We start from the raw sequence: 19,992 nt of genomic DNA, 5'->3' as shown, positions 1-19,992 counted from the left end.
CAGAAGGAGTTTCAACTCCCACCTCCGACAGAGCTTTTCCCATGTTCCGGGGGAGACGGGGGACATTGAGTCCGAGTGGACCATGTTCCGTGCCTCTATTGTTGAGGCGGCCAATCTGAGTTGTGGCCGTAAGGTGGTTGGTGCCTGTCGTGGCGGCAACCCTCGTACTCGCTGGTGGACACCAGCAGTAAGGGATGCCGTCAAGCTGAAGAAGGAGTCCTATCGAGCCTTTATGGCCTGTGGGACCCCAGAGGCAGCTGACGGGTATCGACTGGCCAAGCGGAACGCAGCTTCGGTGGTCGCCGAGGCAAAAACCCGAGCGTGGGAAGAGTTCGGTGAGGCCATGGAAGCCGACTTCCGGACGGCTTCGAGGAAATTCTGGTCCACCATCCGACGTCTCAGGAGGGGGAAGCAGTGCACCACTAACACTGTGTACAGTGGGGATGGGGCACTGCTGACTTCGACTCGGGACGTTGTGAACCGGTGGGCAGAGTACTTCGAAGACCTCCTCAACTCCACCAACACGTCTTCCTTGGAGGAAGCAGAGTCTGAGGACCCTGAGGTGGGCTCTCCTATCTCTGTGGTTGAAGTCACCGATGTGGTTAAAAAGCTCCTCGGTGGCAGGGCCCCAGGGGTGGATGAGATCCGCCCGGAGTTCCTCAAGGCTCTGGATGTTGTGGGGCTGTCCTGGTTGACACGCCTCTGCAACATCGCGTGGTCAACGGGGAGAGTGCCTCTGGATTGGCAGACCGGGGTGGTAGTCCCTCTTTTTAAAAAGGGGGACCGGAGGGTGTGTTCCAACTACAGAGGGATCACACTCCTCAGCCTCCCTGGTAAGGTCTATTCAGGGGTGCTGGAGAGGAGGGTCCGTCAGGAAGTCGAGCCTCAGATTGAGGAGGAGCAGTGTGGTTTTCGTCCCGGCCGTGGAACAGTGGACCAGCTCTACACCCTTAGCAGGGTCCTCGAGGGTATGTGGGAATTCGCCCAACCAGTCTACATGTGTTTTGTGGACTTGGAGAAGGCGTTTGACCGTGTCCCTCGGGGAGTTCTGTGGGGGGTGCTTCGTGGGTATGGGGTACCGAACCCCCTGATACGGGCTATTCGGTCACTATACCACCGATGTCAGAGTTTGGTTCGCATTGCCGGCAGTAAGTCGGAATCGTTTCCAGTGAGGGTAGGACTCCGCCAAGGCTGCCCTTTGTCGCCGATTCTGTTCATAATCTTTATGGACAGAATTTCTAGGCGCAGCCGAAGCGTTGAGGGCGTCCGTTTTGGTGGCCTCAGTATTGCATCCCTGCTTTTTGCAGATGATGTGGTGCTGTTGGCTCCTTCAAACGGGGCTCTCCAACTCTCACTGGAGCGTTTCGCAGCTGAGTGTGAAGCGGTTGGGATGAAAATCAGCACCTCCAAATCTGAAACCATGGTCCTCAGTCGGAAAAGGGTGGAGTGCCCCCTCCGGGTCGGGGGAGAGATCTTGCCCCAAGTGGAGGAGTTTAAGTATCTTGGGGTCTTGTTCACGAGTGAGGGCAGGAGGGAGCGAGAGATCGACAGGCGGATCGGTGCAGCGTCTGCTGTGATGCGGACGTTGTATCGGTCTGTCGTGGTGAAGAAGGAGCTGAGCCAAAGGGCGAAGCTCTCAATTTACCGGTCGATCTACGTTCCAACCCTCATCTATGGGCACGAGCTATGGGTCGTGACCGAAAGAACGAGATCCCGGATACAAGCGGCCGAAATGAGTTTTCTCCGCAGGGTGTCCGGGCTCTCCCTTAGAGATAAGGTGAGAAGCTCGGTCATCCGGGAGGGGCTCAGAGTCGAGCCGCTTCTCCTCCACATCGAGAGGAGCCAGATGAGGTGGCTTGGGCATCTGATTCGGATGCCTCCTGAACGCCTCCCTGGTGAGGTGTTCCGGGCATGTCCCACCGGGAGGAGACCCCGAGGAAGACCCAGGACACGCTGGAGTGACTATGTCACCCAGCTGGCCTGGGAACGCCTCGGGATCCCCCGGGGAGAGCTGGAAGAAGTAGCTAGGGAGAGGGAAGTCTGGGCTTCCCTGCTAAAGCTGTTGCCCCCGCGACCCGGCCCCGGATAAGCGGTAGAAGATGGATGGATGGATGGATGGATGAAGAAGGTAATTTACATTTTAATTTTAATTTTGTAATTTACGTTTTTTTTCTCATCACTGTAATGTTATGACTACAATTTCAAAGTCTGAAGAAATAAAAAGTCAAATAAGATTTCGAATTTGTCTTTTTAGCCCTGGGTTGAATGCGCCCCCCCATCAAAACCCCTAGCCCCAGCCCGGCCCCCTCAGTGAAATTGATCCAGAACCGCCCCTGGGCGTGGGCCAAGTAACATGACGTGTGTGTGAATGAACATCATAGTGAAATGCTTTTAGTTCACTAAAAAAGGGGACTTGCCCGGTGATTTTAATTTTGGATTATTTAATACAGACTTTTTTTTTCTTTTTACCTTTAACTAAAAAAAAAGAAGAAGAAGAAAAAGGAAAATTAAATGAAAAAAATATAATGCAACTGTCTGTAATTTATTCTGCTAATTTATTTTCTCCTCTCCAGGTGAGATGGAAAGTTGATAAGCGGGGCTAATTGGAAAATCAAGTGTGACTGGTTTGATGCAAGCAGCACAGTCAGGGTGAAAGAGGAAGCCTTGGGGAGGCCATTACCCTTCTCCCTATTTTAAAGGACAGGAGTTAGAATCCAGGCCAGAGCATTCTGTGGGGACAGGGTCACTGGGACCCACCCACACGCTGGCTCTTCTGTGGCCTGAAAACAAACAAATACATCCACTTAGTTGTCACCTCTACAATGAAATAAAGGCTTTGAGAGTTAAAATTAAGATACATTTGTGGGATCACTTTCAAACAACCCATTTGCCCAAACTTTTCCAAATTACTATTTAGAAACATTGAGCTTTTTATTTTTATATTCTTTTAAAGGGCACATTTCTAGGTGCTCCTGTATTTTAACATTCCAGATAAATGTGTAATAATGTGTTTTCCAAATTTGGTGTTTCTTTTTATTCGCTAATCACTCGCTTTCCTGTACATGTAAATGTACCTGTAAATTGCCACACAGTTAATTTTGCACGTTCTGGGAGGTGTATATTCAAAGAGATTAATTTAATGCTAATTAATTTTTTTTTTCTTTTCCTGCTTGGCTCTCGACGAAGGCGGACGCTTTTTGCTCAGCTCCTGCCCTCCACCCCCACCCTCTCCTTGCTCGCCACTTAGTCTTTGTGCTGTCTTTGTCTAACTTTTCCTAGCCTCCTTCCGTATTTCCATCCGAAGAACTAACCATGGAATTAGTTGGCTGGTCTCTCGATGCAATCAACAAAATTTTTTCGACGAAAAGAGCAGGCAGTGGGGAGCCTGCTTGCCCCTCGGGGACATTTGCTGCCGGATACGCCCTTGATCCATGGAGAAAGTGGAGAATGGTGTGCCTGTCAATACTGTCCGTTGAGGATGTGGAAGACATCTACATTATCGACCTTCTGATAGCAGGTATGCTGCTGTTTGGTGTTAGCAGGTTCCCTCCAAAACAAACAACGCTATCTGGACCCTTTCCCCTGGATGGAAGTATGCATGGAAGCTAGTGCCCCCCCACCATCACCCCCCTCCTTCTCGGCCATGGACTGATAAGCCGGGACTGACTTCATGAGCAGACCTCGACGAAGTAGCTATGACCTGTACACGCATACACATACACAACTAGACAATCACACGCGCATACACATCCTTATTATCACCGTCTTCATCGCTCCGATTCTTTTCCCCCGTGACGTGGTACGATCTGCGGAGCGCAAGGTGGTCCGTGCAGCTGGCCAGAGCTGCCGCGTCGCGGTCACCCCCCCCCATCCCCCCCTTCCCATTCACCCCCACCCCCCCTTATTACATGTTATGTCTTGTGACTTGTTGTAACTGTCATATGCTGCATGTGCTAGGGTCTTTTTTATCCTGGATTTAAATTATCCTCAGAAGAGGATAGTTCGAGCGTGTTTTTTTTCCCTCTCCCTACCCAGTGTTTTCCTTTCTGAATTCCGACTGTAATTTCCCCATTGCGGGACAAATAAAGGATATCTTAATCTTAATTTCAAATTAATTTATTTGTGTGGTTTAGCAAACCTGGACAAATTGTGATGGCTGATTTCGGGTTTTTAATCCAATTAGAATAATTTAAAAAGATAAATAAAAATAAAAATAAACTGACTATAAAAGTATGGCAAAATGTAATTTACTCAGCAATGTAGTTTTGGAGATTCTGAATGATCGAAGTACTGACATGGTGCCACTCACAAGATGGAGTGATGTCACCTTTGACAAAACACATTTCAATCCTGCATTTCTGCACATCTGCGTTATTTCATTCTATGGTGAAAATTGTTGTTGTGCTCTCCCAGAGCAGATTTCCATTCATGGTGTCCCATGTTTTTAATCTAGTATCATGCAGTGTGGGCCGTACAACCAATTGCCACACAGTTAGAATTAGTTAAATGAAACAGGGCATCGCTTTCATATCATTCCAATAAATATAAATATATGTGTGTGAGTGTGTGTGTGTGTGTGTGCGTGCGTGCGTGCGTGCGTGCGTGTGTTTTGATTGTAAGATTTAGTTGATTAGTTGATAAAACTGCTGATTTTTTACACCAAAGTTATTGAGTTATTAAACGAATGAACTGCTAGCAATTACATTTATATATTAGGTGATAAACTTTAGCAGACTGTAATTCCTCAATTAGCACCGTGGAACAGATGATAAATAGGAAAATAAGTATTATTCTCAGCAAAGCATAACATTTCAAACATTTTACCAAAGATAAATATATATACTATACTAATACAATCAACAATGTTGATATTTACAATCACATCTAATAATGTCGCTGCACAGGACATTAAAAAAAAAAAAAAAAATATATATATATATATATATATTTAAATTTACCGATGACAAAAAAATAGTTATTCCGTTCCATTTCAAATCTTGGAAAAATAATGCTTTGCAGATACGCCATTTCAATGTCTGCTATTATTGTGTCTTCATCTAGCTCCCTGCATAACAGAGCACAAACGCGAGAATATACTGTATGTCCTACTCAGGAAAAACTCCCGTTCCTTTTCATGATCCAGATCATAATACTTGTCTGGAAGCCACATTTCTTAAAATAATTTTCAGAAGTGCCACATCAGCTTGAATACAGAAAATGTGTGAGTCACCCCATCTCTGGGAGCATTAAATTACAATTGTGTTTGTGAAACTACAGGGCGCATGGAAGAACTGACAAAACACTTCTGCCCTTCTAAGCATTTCAAATTGAAAGTTATAGAAGGGACCATGAATTGTGAACCACAATATAGTGTAGTAGGGGTTTACTCTAAACATATACGGTACATATACATTATATGTGTTTAGAGTAAACCCCTACAACACTATATCGTGGAGGGAGGTGTGGGACATAAATATTATTACACTTATTGCTGTTAGTACAGTATTTCTGTGTGTGACACCACGCCGTCATGGATTAAAATCCTGCAGTCCAAGATGGGTCTCTCTCCCCAAGACCACATGTGTCCACACAGCTCTGAAGTTTGCCAGTGACCATCTGGTTATATATGAGACATGGAAGAAGGTTATGTGGTTTAGCCTGCCAAGCGTACACAAGTCCGATAGACCCTTTGGCATTAAATTCTAGGTCAATGGAGTTCTTTGTGAATTTTTGCGTCAGCAAAGTGACTGACAGAAGGTTCAACAAGTAGCAGAATAATATGAAACTATAAAGAGGTTATGACACTCGCATTACGGCCACAGCGCTGCATAGAATCACCTGTGCGTGCGTTGGTGAACTCGTGCCAAGAATGTAAAGTGAATGAAAGAAAATCCAAAAATTGGGATTTAAAATCTGATCGGCCCTTGAATAGCGTAGTTCCCTGGGCTTGCAGCCCATGGTACTATAAGCCCGTTGGTCAAGGCGGGTCTGTCGGCGCCTGCTGGGACCCCGTAGTGACAACGGTTGCCCTTTGTGGGGTCAACCGTCATGCTTGAAGTACCTACTGAATTATTGTATTTTGTTGAGGTTCCCCAAAATAAAGCTCTCGTGACAAATTCAAATTCATAGATTTGATATTAATGTCCTGGCTAAAAATAACTATTTATATAACTCCTTAAAGTCCCCCCTGGCCCCCAAGAAAATTTGAAATTCATACAATTTCATCCCAAAAATGACTGCTTAGCGCGCACACACACACACACACACACACACACACACACACACACACACACACACACACACACACACACACACACACACACACACACACACACACATACACACTGTATACGTGCAAGCAAGTTTAATGAGTGTGTCCGGCAGTTCATTTCCATTTTCCACCTCAGCCTGGTCCCTTTATTGTACGTGTGCTTGCACATTAAAGACTACAGTCCCATTTTTTTGTTTTAATTCCTCATTAAAAAAAAAAAGCATTCAAGTAACACATTTTTCCTCATGAGATTGTTGGGTGAAACTTCCAGCTGTCCGCTAGTGTCAATAACCCCGAGTTTTGAAAGGGTTATTGACCACGTTAGCACAGTCATTTACAGGTACAGTACTGGGAAAATGCCAGTACTTCGAGGGTAATGACTCACAGCAACATACTGATTTCAAAACACACAAAAAAAATAGGACCTGGTTTATTTTTGGAACAGTGAAATTCGTTTAAAATTTTGAATTATTAACAATGAACTGAACTGGTTTAGAATTGGAAGGTGAAATGAACTTTGAATTACTTGTGTAGAAAATGAACTTTCCCAAAATCCCAAACTGGCTGCGCGAATACCGATATTTCTACAGGGCAGCCAACACAGGAAACAGTGTGTGTGTGCGTGTGTGTGTGTGTGTGGGGGGGGGGGGCGTAGATTAAAAACTAAAGAAAAACCAAAGCAATAAAAAAAAGAAAAAAGACTCGTGGAAATTCTTATTGGCTGGTAACTTTGGAGAGTCACCAGCCACAATGGCCACTTCTAAAGTTCATTTCGAATCCTGCCGGTGTGACCAACTTTACTGCCTTCTTAATGGTAACAGCCACATGATCTACCTGGCAGTGTCAAAATGTACAAGCAATCTCCCAATTTATGAGAAAAAGTCAGTATTATGTTGGTGGATAGAAAAGACTATTTATGGTTGCTTCCCCACTAGAATGAAATGGGGGCAAGCAGACAGATGGATTGCTGTGCTCAGCATATACAAGTATTTGGTTGAAAACATTGATCTCTAAGATTAACACTGGCCACAGAGGAGTACAAGGCAATCAAACAGAGTTTCTTTAATTATATACAAACAGGCCAACTATGGTGAAAGGCGCTGACTTGCCTTGATGTCATGCTGGGAATTCCATGTTGAATTTTCTTCTTTTAAAAACACGATGATAAAATGGCTGACTCAGTCTTGCCCCAAATATCAGTTGAGCCTCACAGCTCGATGTATGAATTTCTTGTTTCTTCCGACCTAATAAAATTCATGATCCCAGGTCAGCACTACTGTGACAGCCAAGAAGTAACACCCATCAGCGTTTATTGGCAAAATGAATGCTGATATAGAGGTGTGCTGACTTTGAAATGTTCCACATGGTTATTTAGTTGTGGCCAACCTGAATAAGTGCTTCAATTTATCAGGCTCATCATCCTTTTCTTCCAACAATGTAAAGCATATGACTTTTTAGATATTGAATATTATATCTCAAGGTATTGTATGTACAGGGGGTGGAGACATGTTTATTATGGTGGCCTGTATTCTTTCTGAAGAAAGAGAAGATGTGAATAAATCTGTGGCAATGCGTATTTCTCTTTCAAGCCAGATGAAATCGTGTGTGTGTGTGTGTGTGTGTGTGTGAAAACAGGATTGTTACTCAGAAGATACCATTTGATAACTGATGTTACTATCAGCTTCTATAAATTGGCAGTGAGACAGCTAACATTTATTCCTGTGAGGAACATAGTTTATCTCCAGGCCATGTCTATGTCAGTAATTACTATTGACATGACTTTAGAGGTAAAGCCTTGAAACGGCTCCTGTGGGCTATTTGTCTTCTGACTCTTCAACAATCGTACAACGGGGGGAAAGATAATTACTGTTTCACAACAGGAACACGAGTTACAGCAATGACATATAAAAGAAAATGTAAGTCTCCTTTAAACATGGTTGATTTCTGCTTGAATACCTTTAGGGTTTGATGAGATTTGAGATCAATAAAAAGTGTGAGCCCAATTACTTTATTTTTGCTATTGACTGGGACCATTTGGGCCGGATATAAAGAAGAATCAGAGATAGCCGATCAACAATTGAGAGTTTTATTTCTCAGGGACACTCTATTTACATCTGCATCTTCTACGTAACCCTGTCGATAGTACCTTTTTTTTTTTAAACCAGAAATGGCACATTACCAAAAAGTCATCGAAATGCTAAAGCTTCAAAAAAGAAAGGGTTTGGTCAAGATACCCAAAGAACAAGCTCATACAGTATATGAAACTAAAGTGAATGTCATGGCTTTGACTTGGACGATCTCTATAATGGATGGTAGCAGCAAAACGAGCTCAGAAGTCAACACAAGCATTTTGTTTGCCATTTAAACAAAGATGCAACCAAACAGGTTGACATATCCTTTTACATGTAGCAAGAGAACTTGACTTAGGAAAGAACAGATGCCCCCTTCGCTGCGCACATCAGAGACGCAGTGGTGTAAGTGGTCCCCAGCTACAAGTACCTTGCTGTCCCTCTTTCCGAGGAATGGTAACACTTCATGTCCACTTAAGAAAGGCTCAACAACTTTGCTACTTTCTCTGACATCGGGGAGTGCTTGGCTTCTGCAATTCAAGCCTCTTGCATTTTCATTCTGCCGCATACACACCTTTGTTGCATTCCTTCTCTGCATCCGTTCAAATCGTGAATAAGCATCTCCTTGGACTAACCTGGGACCTCGGATATTGTAGTTCGAGCCATGTCATGTGGAAATGTTGGTTTTGTATGGAAGGTCCATCTATAAAGAAGTGGGTTACTTCCACAGCCTCTGCAAAACAAAACAAAAACCAAGCAAGAGCTCAAAGAGGAAAAATAATGAAAGAAAAATACGCAACATGTTTTTGTCATTGATTAATTTCATGTCAGCAGTCATCAATTATTTTTTTGCAACCATACGTACCTTATAATGATAACTCTTTTGCACAGACCTTTCAGTTCATTCCAATTTTGAGTTCATGTTTCTGCACAAAACATTTGGGGGCACAAATCCCTTGCCGAGTAGTTAGCATATCTTATTCCGACCTTCCTACGTGAACTTTACATGTTCTCCTCATGTGGATTTTTTCTGGGTACTCCGGTTTACTTCCACATTCCAAAAGCATGCATGGTAGGTTCATTGAAAACTCTAAATTGTCCTTTAGTGTGTGAATGTATATATATATATATATATATATATATATATATATAATAGCAGGACTTAAGTCAGGATTCAATTAAATGTCCATCCATTCACTGTATCGGTGGAGTTTACCCTAACTGGTTGCCAGTCATGGAACATAAATTCAAATGCAGAATGTTAAATCAGCTTACAACAATAAATGACAAAAGTGGATATTATAAATACATTTTTGGAATAAAACCTGAATCTCATTTTTGATGCAGACTTATCAACTTTTTAATGTTGAGCATCAGTGCTGGTATTCACTTTACTGTACAAAGAACATACACATAGAGAATATTACAAACTTTTAGTCACTTTTACTTGCATGACTGTCATATTTGTCAAATTGTTATCAGCATACCTTGGGGCTAGACTGGAAATACAGACTCATTGTTGTACCAGCGATTGAGTCTGGGGACTCGTCACATCGAGCGCATTTCTTTCTCACGCGCCATTTTGAATATTATGAGGAGTGACGTTGCTCATGAAAGATACACCGCAGCAGGTAAAGGAATTTGATTAGATGGTTGGTCTTGAACCGAGGCCCAGTTGCAGTGAAGGGCTTGGTCTCCATACCAACTTTCTTTGTGCGTGTGGCTTACCAGGCTAGCCTGGGACAGCTATATGGTGGGACCTTTGACCTTTTTGTGAAGTGTACAGTTGTGGTAAGAAAAAAGTGAATGGTGTCTTGCAGTTATGATGGCAAATGAGTATCAGGGCCTTTGGAGTGACAGGCCATGGAAGCCGGAAATGCCAACAACTGTATCCATGGTTGAGTGCCACTGCAAAATAATTTCTGTCTTTGTCAGCGGACCAAGAAGTAAGTTATCCGCTGAATAATACAAATGTAGTGCTCAGTTCGTTCCTCACTGTGGTTCAGAGTTGAGGATAATGACAAAAAAATGGTACCAAGATATACGTGATGTGATGTGAAATTCAGGATGTTGATGCTTCAAGCAAAGCAAACGAGATTTTTTAGTTTTCTGGTATTACCATATGTAAGAAAATGATCTTATAAGAACAACATGGAGAGTGGCAAACACTTTCCACATCTTTAAATTTAAAATATTGATCAAAAAGTCAAAACCTCAAAATCATGGTTATATAGCACAGGTGACAAAAATAATAGCAGTACATAATCCAAATACATGTGGTTGTGGGTGTTGCACACCATTGCACAGGATCCATCTGGAGTGTTAAGTTGTTAAATTTATGCTTGGACAAGCATTGCATCCTCACAGCTGGGCTTTAGGTAGACGACAACCCTCAGAATGATGGGGAATGAGGAAGGAGGGAAGTGAAGTGTCAAACATCCCATTCTCCTGAAGGGCCCTTTGCTGTCAAACTTGATTTACTGTCATCTGCCATCTTTTGAGATTGGTAACACTTATTCTACCAAATGTTCATGTATTACACCGGGTGTGACAAAAAGTCATCACGGCTCACTAAGGCCCTGTGTTTGTCCTTAAGTAAGAATGGCATCAAGGGACAATAGCAGTGGAATGGTTACTGGGCGAACATTTGAGCTGATGATATTGTTAGCTGAGCATGCTTAACTAAATTGATATTGTTGCAACAGTTCTCTTGATTGCGTTTTTTTTTATGCTGTCTTTGGTCCTGCACCATTAACTCATGGTCGCAGCTATTGTGGTGCAGCAAAACAACTGCTGTGGGTGCGGCATATGCTTCCATCAACCTCTCATTAACCTTGTATTTGATTATGTCCCGCATGTGGCGATTACTCTCTGCAACTCACCTCACTCGACAGAGTGGCCATTTACAGCAGGATGATGATAAACAATCCAAACAAACATGTGTCCTCCAGAGTGATTGCTGTTACTTTAATCGGCTCTTAAGGCTAACTACAGCTACATACCATAGGAGGACTCTTAAATGTCACACCTAAAAAGGTTCTGTTCAAAATATCACCATAACATCAATTTACTTGATGCCCCATGGGGGGAAAAGTAGGCATTCTCACAACGATTACATAAAATGAGCATAAACTGTTTTTATTTTTACAAATTACTTTAGAAAAGTTATGAGGCACTTATACTCTCGTGCAGTGACTCGCACACAGGGTACCATGGCACACTAGTGTTCCATGAGACATCCTCAGGGGGTGCCATGGAAAATTATCCAATTTCACTTCATATGCCTGAACAAGGCGAACATAATTTGTTAATTACAAATATTGTATATACAGTAATCCCTCGTTTATCGCGGTTAATGGGGACCAAAACCACCCCCGATAAATGAAAATCTGCGAAGTAGCGCCCGCCCCCCTCCATATAGGTACATGTACCTTTTCTTATGTACATAATATTTATAAGGCCAAATTTAATGGTATACATGCATGTAGAAGTAAATTTTGATGTAATTAACATGACTTAATGCTGTATACTAATAGATTTAAACATGTATAAATTAGGTTGCTTTACTGTTGTATATGTTAATTGCTCCATGTACAGCATTTGTACGCAGCGATGGCTGTTTGAAAGTGCTCTATAAATACAGTTGACTTGAGTTGAGGTTAGTTTATGAATAACAAAATACAGTAAACATATGCATGTAGTACTGTCTAAGTTGCTCTATGTAACTCACTGTTGTTTTGCTGACTTTCGTTGCTTCTCGCGGACCTTTTGCGGACTTTTTGCGGACTTAAAAAAAAAATATATAATATATATACAGGTGTATATATATATATATATATATATATTTTTTTTTAAGGAATATGTTTGAAAAAACCCGCGATGCACTGAAGCCGCGATCAACGAACCGCGAAATAGCGAGGAATCACTGTATTTCATCATCTATGTCAGAGACATACCATGACAGGCAGAGCAAATAAATGTTCTTCTTTTACGTAGCGGAAGGTTTAACCTGTTTATCGTAGACAGGAGCTGAGCCAAAAGGTGAAGATCTCAATTTACTGGTCGTTCTATGTTCCCACCCTCACCTAAGGCCTGGGAACGCCTCGGGATCCCCCAGGAAGAGCTGGATGAAGTGGTGGGGAGAAGGAAGTTTGGGCTTCCCTGCTAAAGCTGTTTCCCTCATGACCCGACTCCGGTAGAGAATGGATGGATACATTGAAACAAGATCACCATTATTTCATTATTAAGACTTTTTTTTTTTTTTTTTTAGCAGGGGGGAGCTTTTAAATGTAATATGGGTGCCTTAGCTCAATCAAGGTTGGGAAACATCTCTCGTGTGACATTTATTGTTGCTCTATGAGAAGTCATCCAGGGGGAGGCAAATTAGTATCTACTCTATGCAGCAGTCATCCATCTTCACTGCTTCAGACTAGACGGAAGAGCTTAGCGAGGCCAGGTCATCAGCTGTGCAGAAATGTACCAAAAACAACAAAAAGCTAATAACTATTGTTTTAAGTGTTACTGTTTCTCCAACTATTCCCTAAACAGTCCCAATCAAATTTTAATACAGCAACATTTTGAACTTTTCTAAAAAGAACATTTTCATGAAATTGTTCAACATACATTATAGTGACATTCCTCAAATCCCTTCCTACGTACAAAAATGTCAACAGAGTTTTAATGCTTGCCAAAGGAGACGAGTTGTGATGAGCTTTAAATGTTTTACCAGAAAGCCATCAATATTCATTTAATACTAAACAGTGGGAAGAATTGCCCACCTCGTCGTTTGTCTGCCAATAAATAGTTAATCGGGTTCTGCAAAATCAGAATTGATTAAAATAAGAAATATAACACCTTAAAATTTAAATTAATGAGAATGGATGGAACAGGAGTTCTTGAGAACGCTGAGTTATCTTTTTGCATACAATAAAAGTGTAATAAAGTTTGTTGAGATGCCAGCATGTGGTTAATATTTGTTCTCTTTGCATTTGAGCTGTGTGTTAATACAAAGTCATCAATATTTCATGTTTTCAGAGAATTACCGTATTTTCACGACTATAAGGCGCCATTAAAAGTCTAAAATTTTCTCCAAAATGGACAGGACGCCTTATGATGCGGGGCGTCTTGTGTATGCGCTGAGTTCCAAAACCTGACTGACAGCCGACGCTGTTTATATAGAGAAAAGGCGGAAGTGACTGTGGACAGGCATGCGGCAAAGAAGTCGGCCAATCAGTGAAGGGTGGGCGTGTATATATACATATATGGAGAGAAAGAGAGAGAAAAGGCAGACGTGAGTGACAGGCATGCGGGGAAGCAGGCCGCCAATGAGTGAAGGGTGGGCGTGTAAGTGGATGCTAAAGCGACGCTACAAGCAGGTACCAACACCTGTATAGAGTGTGGCTATGTGCATTGTTGCAAAACAACTTCGGTTTTGGTTTCTAAGAACCCCCGAAAATAAATTCTACAAAGAGACACGCCTACGAAGCTCAGTTCAAACTTCAAGCCATCGGTTATGCTTTTGGCATGCGTGCCCATCTCACAGCAGCGGTGAAAAACCAAGTCAAGCAAATGAACTCTGAGCTTGCCGTTATTCCCGGAGGCTTGACTAAAGAACTCCAACCGCTGGACATCGGCATCAACCGGGCGTTCAAAGTAAAGTTGCGAGCGGCATGGGAACAATGAATGATCGATGGCAAACACAACTTTACAAAGAGTGAGAGGCAGCGAATTATAATTTGCGAATGGATTGTGGCTGCTTGGACGAACGTGTCTGCTTGCACTGTTGTTCGAGTTTTTGGCAAAGCCGGCATCATTTCTGTGCAATGAGAGTGACTGACAACGAGAGGGAACACGGCGTTTTTGATGGATTACCGGTACTTGCACAATTGTTCAATTCTGATACAGAGGATGAGGACTTTGATGGATTTCTGGGTGATGATTGATCGAAAAACGTGAGTACATTGTACGATGGCTAAATAAAATACAACGGAACTCCGTTTTGCTTCGTTGCCTTTTTAAAAACGTGTTTTTAGCTTGTATCTGTATGTCTTGGCATGCTACCGTATGCTACAAGCTAACGTGTTTTTAGCGTGCGCGCATGCATGCCGTATGTTTAAGCTGCCGTATGTTTTACCACTTTAAAATCGCGCCCAATAATACAGTGCGTTTTGTCTATGTGTAAAATACAGAAATAGCACCCATTAATGAGACTGCGCCCAACCATACGGTGCGTCGAATGGTCGTGAAAATACGGTATATGTAATAACCCTGTGTGAGTGTAATTGTTTAGCAGCACATGGGTCCAGGTTTATATCAGGAAATGCTAAACATTTGGAAAGTTTTTAGCATTTTAATGTTCTGTTGACTATAATTTATTCAGTGAACGTTTGATGAATTTGTATAAGCTGACTGACTGAACACAATTTCTGAAAAGAAGCAACTGCCATCTGACAGGATAGTGAGTGGACATTCTTCTGCATGCAATGCAGGCCACTAAGTGAATTCACAAAGATTGGCTGTTATTACCTGTCTATGATGTGGGGTCTTTGGACTTGGTGGTGGAATCTTCTGGTTCTCAGTGCTGAACCTTCACAGTGGAGCTTGTCAGTTACCCTGGATCCAAATTTTCCTGCTTTTTGTGCCAGCTTTTCCTACTGTTGTACAAATCCAGGACACTGGCAGTTCAGGACGCTTACTTTTGGCCCTGTTCATGTTCATGGCCCTTTGTAATGTTAACCCTTGAAAGAATTATAAAGAAAAGGCATAGCGAATGCATCTTACCTTGTTTTATCTGTATGACCTTCTTGTACACGGGGGATCCTTTTAAATGGTCTTGGACTCTATGACTAGTACAGGATACAGGATAAAGGCCTGCAAATGCACCATGACTGGGGCAAATGACCACTGGAAACCTGAAGAGAAGATGAAATTTATGAGGGAATAATTCACCACAGAGATTTAGAGTAAGACTACAGAAGACCTTGAACTGGACAGAGGACAACTGACATTTGGCACTCTCCAAGAGAGTGCCTGAACCATGACTCCGCTTTACCATTAGCAGTCTTTTGTGCTGCAATATGTTACTGGTACCCTTGGCCTTAGTGCTGTGGGCGAAGGAGGATTAGTGGCAGGAAGTTGCACCAAGGCAATGATGTGGGGTCACTGTGCACGGGGGCAAGGTTACTTTGGTGTCACAGAGGATTTGCATGGCTGTCAAAGTTATTACTCAGGCCAGCATAAAGAGTGATGTGTAGGAAAACCGGGGCTCGTGTTAAAAGAGAAGTTGTGAAGACACTTCCTTTCTCAGGACCCATTAGAAGATTGTTGTTCACAGGGTAGGTGCCAACATTTAGATAGTAACTAGGTGGGGATCAGGGTAGAGGAGGTGGTGTACAGGGTTAGTTTCCTTGGGGTATGAGAGTCATCCTACACATTGAGAACACACTCGCTGTGCTTTCCTGAAGGAATGTGTGCAACCGCCTTCTTCACCAGAACATGCAGATTCAAAGACTGGACATACAAAATGTAATCTCTTTGGCTATCATGTTTCTTTTAGCCATTTCTTCTTCAGTCCACACTTTCAACATCCATTTACATGTGCTACCAGGTGAACCTTGGAAAATAATTTATTTGTGACATTTCCAAATTTGTCTGTGAGATGGCCTTTTTTGAATTTTGCTTCATTTTGCTGATATAGGGCTGTACAATAATATGGCAGAGTACATCCAGCGATGGTGCTAGTGAGGCCTGACTCACTTGCCACCCCTGACTGCATATGCCTGTAATCACATCACTTAAAAAACCTAACATTTAAAACATTTAACATACTGAAATTAGGATCATTTTTTGCTGACAAGCCTTGTAGGGGTCAAGCAAGTTTCACAGTCCCTGTGTAGAAAACTCTGCAAATGTGTTCATGAGGCATTCGCCAGCCACCACCTCCTAATGTTCCCCCCAGTCCAAAGTATCATTTGACTGGGAAACAGGTGCACAGAATAAAATTCAACATAAGAAGTTTAAAAAAAAAAAAAACTTTTGTCACTTCATACTATATGCCAGAAAACTGCAATCACTCCTCACCAAAATATATGTGGGCATCTTTTATGTTCACAAAAACCTCTAAAAATATCCTTATAATGTGGTGAGCCCTGTTTATGAAAGTTTTAAAATAGGCCATTCATTGAAGGTGCGCCTTATACTCCAAAGCGCCTTATAGTGCGGAAAATACAGTACTTTTAACAAACCGGGGGTACTGAAGTTAGTTATTATAGATGGCAGTTATGCCACTTTGGTCTCATAAACCAAAAATAATCTGGAGAGATGTGTCTAAAATTACACCAACGATTTTAGAGAGGAAACTCGTGTGTTCCTATACACAGTTTAAAGTGAAGTATAAAATATTGATAATCTTAAAATGAAAAAAAATGGTCATTCTGTATTTGTAATTGTTCTTTTGTAAACCATATATTTTTTTAATTTCATAAAATTTTCTGGAGGATATCCAAACACCAAAATATTCGATAGCTGCAACCTGACCGTGTCCAGTATGGCTGCTGCATCGACGTACTCAAGATGGCGTACGAGTTCTGTAAATGTTGTCTATAATCCTTGCCAGTGGCTGTCACAAAGGGCAACATTCAAGACTATTGACTGGGAACATCAGAGCTGCGCAAAGAGACTACAGTAGCATCCAATATATGGTGCAAAGTAAGTCATCTGTAGGGTATTGATAATATTGGTTCTCAACCTTTGTTGATCGAAGGCACATTTTTTTAAGTTCGAGAATCCCACGGCACAAAATTGTCACAAAAAGAAGATACACATATCCATTTCATACTTTTTGCCATCTAATGGAAGATCATTTATTTGTTTTGTTTGTAAGTTGCGGGCATAGATAGGTGGACAAAGATACATTATTTGTGATTAATAAGTAATTTTCTCATCAATCAAGTGAAATGTGATAACTTCCCATGGCACACCATTTGAGGTCTCACGGCACACTAATGTGCCCCGGCACCAGTGTTGTGTCCAAGGACCGGCAACCCGAGGCCAAGGCCAAGGCCAAGGACTTGACTCCGAGGCCAAGGCCAAGGACAAGGACTTGGAAAATTTTCCGAGGCAAGGCCAAGGCCAAGGACTTGAGAAATTTTCCGAGGCCAAGGCCAAGGACCAAGGACCAAGGACTTGCCTCCGAGGCCAAGGCCAAGGACCAAGGACTGAGTTTTAAGGTGAGGCCTAGCCGAGGACATGTATAAAACAATGCTATCATACCACTTGGCAGGTCTTCATGATTTGCAACACCCCTCCATCATAACCCCTTGCACTCCCTAACGCTTGAATGAAGTGTTTTTATTGAAAGAGTAGAACAGTCAGGGTACGTGTTATTTATACTGAGAAAAACAAAAATAAAAGCATATGATATACATTTATGAATTAATGTTTTAGTGCAGTAGTTTCTTAATATGAAGTAAATCAACACTCAACAGGCATGACATGGCACGGAAGACAAGTTGAGAAATGACTTTGCATAGAAGTCAATCACTGACTGCAGAAAAAGCAGTAATCTCTCAGTGATAATTTTACAGTTTACCGGCAGCGAGTCCCTGGGACTCGCTGATCAGAAAAGTATGAGTCCCATTATGCATTGAGAGAGTCCCAAATTTCGAATTCTGAAATGGTCTACTTATTCAATTGCATACGATAATAACACAAACAACAACATATACATATAATTATAAACAAATGCTGCAAAAATTTAAATAATTCAGGATCAGGCCTGAGGATTTTGGAAATTCATGTTAACCGTTTTTCGGTTCTGTCGGATTACCCAATGGGAAACAGTGAAATCGCGTTGATCACACAGTCAACTCGTGTGCGGTGACTTTTATGGTTAAACTATTTTTCGGTACTGTTAAAATGACGCCACGGAAACAACACGCTACCGATAACGATTGTTACGTGAAATCCTCAGGCTTGCCGTAGTTTTTTTTTTTTTGTTTGTTTATTTGTTTTGACTGAGAAATTTCCTTGCGTCCCAAAAACGCACATTATTTGGAACTGTGCGTCCCGTGGGAAAATTATGCGTCTAGGACGCGGGACGCAGAGGTAATGAGATGGCTGAATCTCTAACCATTCTCTGAGTACTACTATTATGACCACTACCACTAATACTACATTAATTAATACCTTCAAGTTCACAATAATAATAAATAATTAAATCAACCATGATTTTAAACTATGTATTATCAATACTCATTATTCCAAACATGAGAAAGCATTCAGCAAACATAACTGGAAATCCCAACGGCCAAACCCAGAAGTGAAATGCCGACATTATTGACTCCAGCTGTAACGCAAATTACTTGGTTCAAACAAACATTCTCGTGCCACCGCACAAACGTGACGACTGTGCAAAAATAACTAAATAAAAGACACCACTGTTACAGAAAGGCTTTACACGCTATTTAAACTGCCGATCGCGAACGGAACGAACCGTGATTGAAACTAACTGTGATGCCGCTCTTTACACGTTGTACTGACTGTCAGTGGCAACCCCGCCCCTCTTAAAGCGCCAGATAAGGTCATCAACGTGGGTTTCCCTGGATGGATTTGCTTGATTACTTTATGATTTATGCGGTCCTCTGGCCCACTTTATACCTGTGGACGAAGGATTAGAGGCTCTAATCCCTCGTTGTGTCTGATACGGAGCCCCTAAGGGGACATGGAAGGAAAAAAAAACCTTTGCGAGATCTCGCAAAGTCTTCCAAAGTATTGCGCAAAGTCTTCCAAAGTATTGCGAGATCTCGCAATCTTTATTTATTTATTTTTAATGCTCGTTGACGTGCTTCCGGGTGCTTCCGGGTCATCGTACATGTAACCGCAAACAACAGTTATGGAGCGTGGTCAACCGTTCGTGAGTTTAATAGAATTTTACTTTGAAATTGGCTTGCAATACAAATACATTAAATCTGTTCTTGATGTTAAGTACGGTTTCCAAATAAGCGAAAGACATTTGACGCGAGTGCTGAACCGAAGAGGACTATTTCGTCGGAAAACGTTCAATGACTTGGGAGTCCTGGTTGACTTAATTCGCAACCAATTGCAGCATTCCGGACAACTACACGGTTACAGTAAGTGCAGAGAATATGGACTTCTTGTCAGGAAAGAGGACGTTCGTCTGGTCCTGAAAGAGTTGGATCCGAGAGGAGTGTCGTTAAGGCAAGCAAGACGTCTGAGACGGCGAAACTACTTCTCCAAAGGGCCAAATTTTATATGGCACATGGACTCCTATGACAAACTGAAGCCATTTGGAATTTGTATCAATGGGGCTATTGATGGTTTTTCAAGGAAAATAATGTGGCTCAATGCCTACATAACAAGTAGTTACCCGAAGTTGATTGGAGGTTACTACATCGGAGTTGTGCACCGTTTGGGGGGTTGTCCATCAAGTATTTAATACTTGATGTTTGAATATCATGTTATAAAACTAATTAATTTAACATAATAAACGTACCCATTTGGTCCATTGAACTCAAATAGTTCCAACTTCAACATAATCCAAAAATGTCCTCGGTACAATTTTTCTCAGCCTGAATGTTATCATTCCACAAATATTAATTGAGCCTCCCTTTTCACTCACAATTTCTCCATAAA

The sequence above is a fragment of the Hippocampus guttulatus genome, chromosome 4 (assembly GCF_054856545.1).
Source record: "Hippocampus guttulatus isolate MCC_2025c chromosome 4, RoL_Hgut_1.0, whole genome shotgun sequence".
Lineage (NCBI taxonomy): Eukaryota > Metazoa > Chordata > Actinopteri > Syngnathiformes > Syngnathidae > Hippocampus > Hippocampus guttulatus.
The sequence above is the reverse complement of the archived record's forward strand: the minus strand, read 5'-3'. Positions refer to the sequence as shown.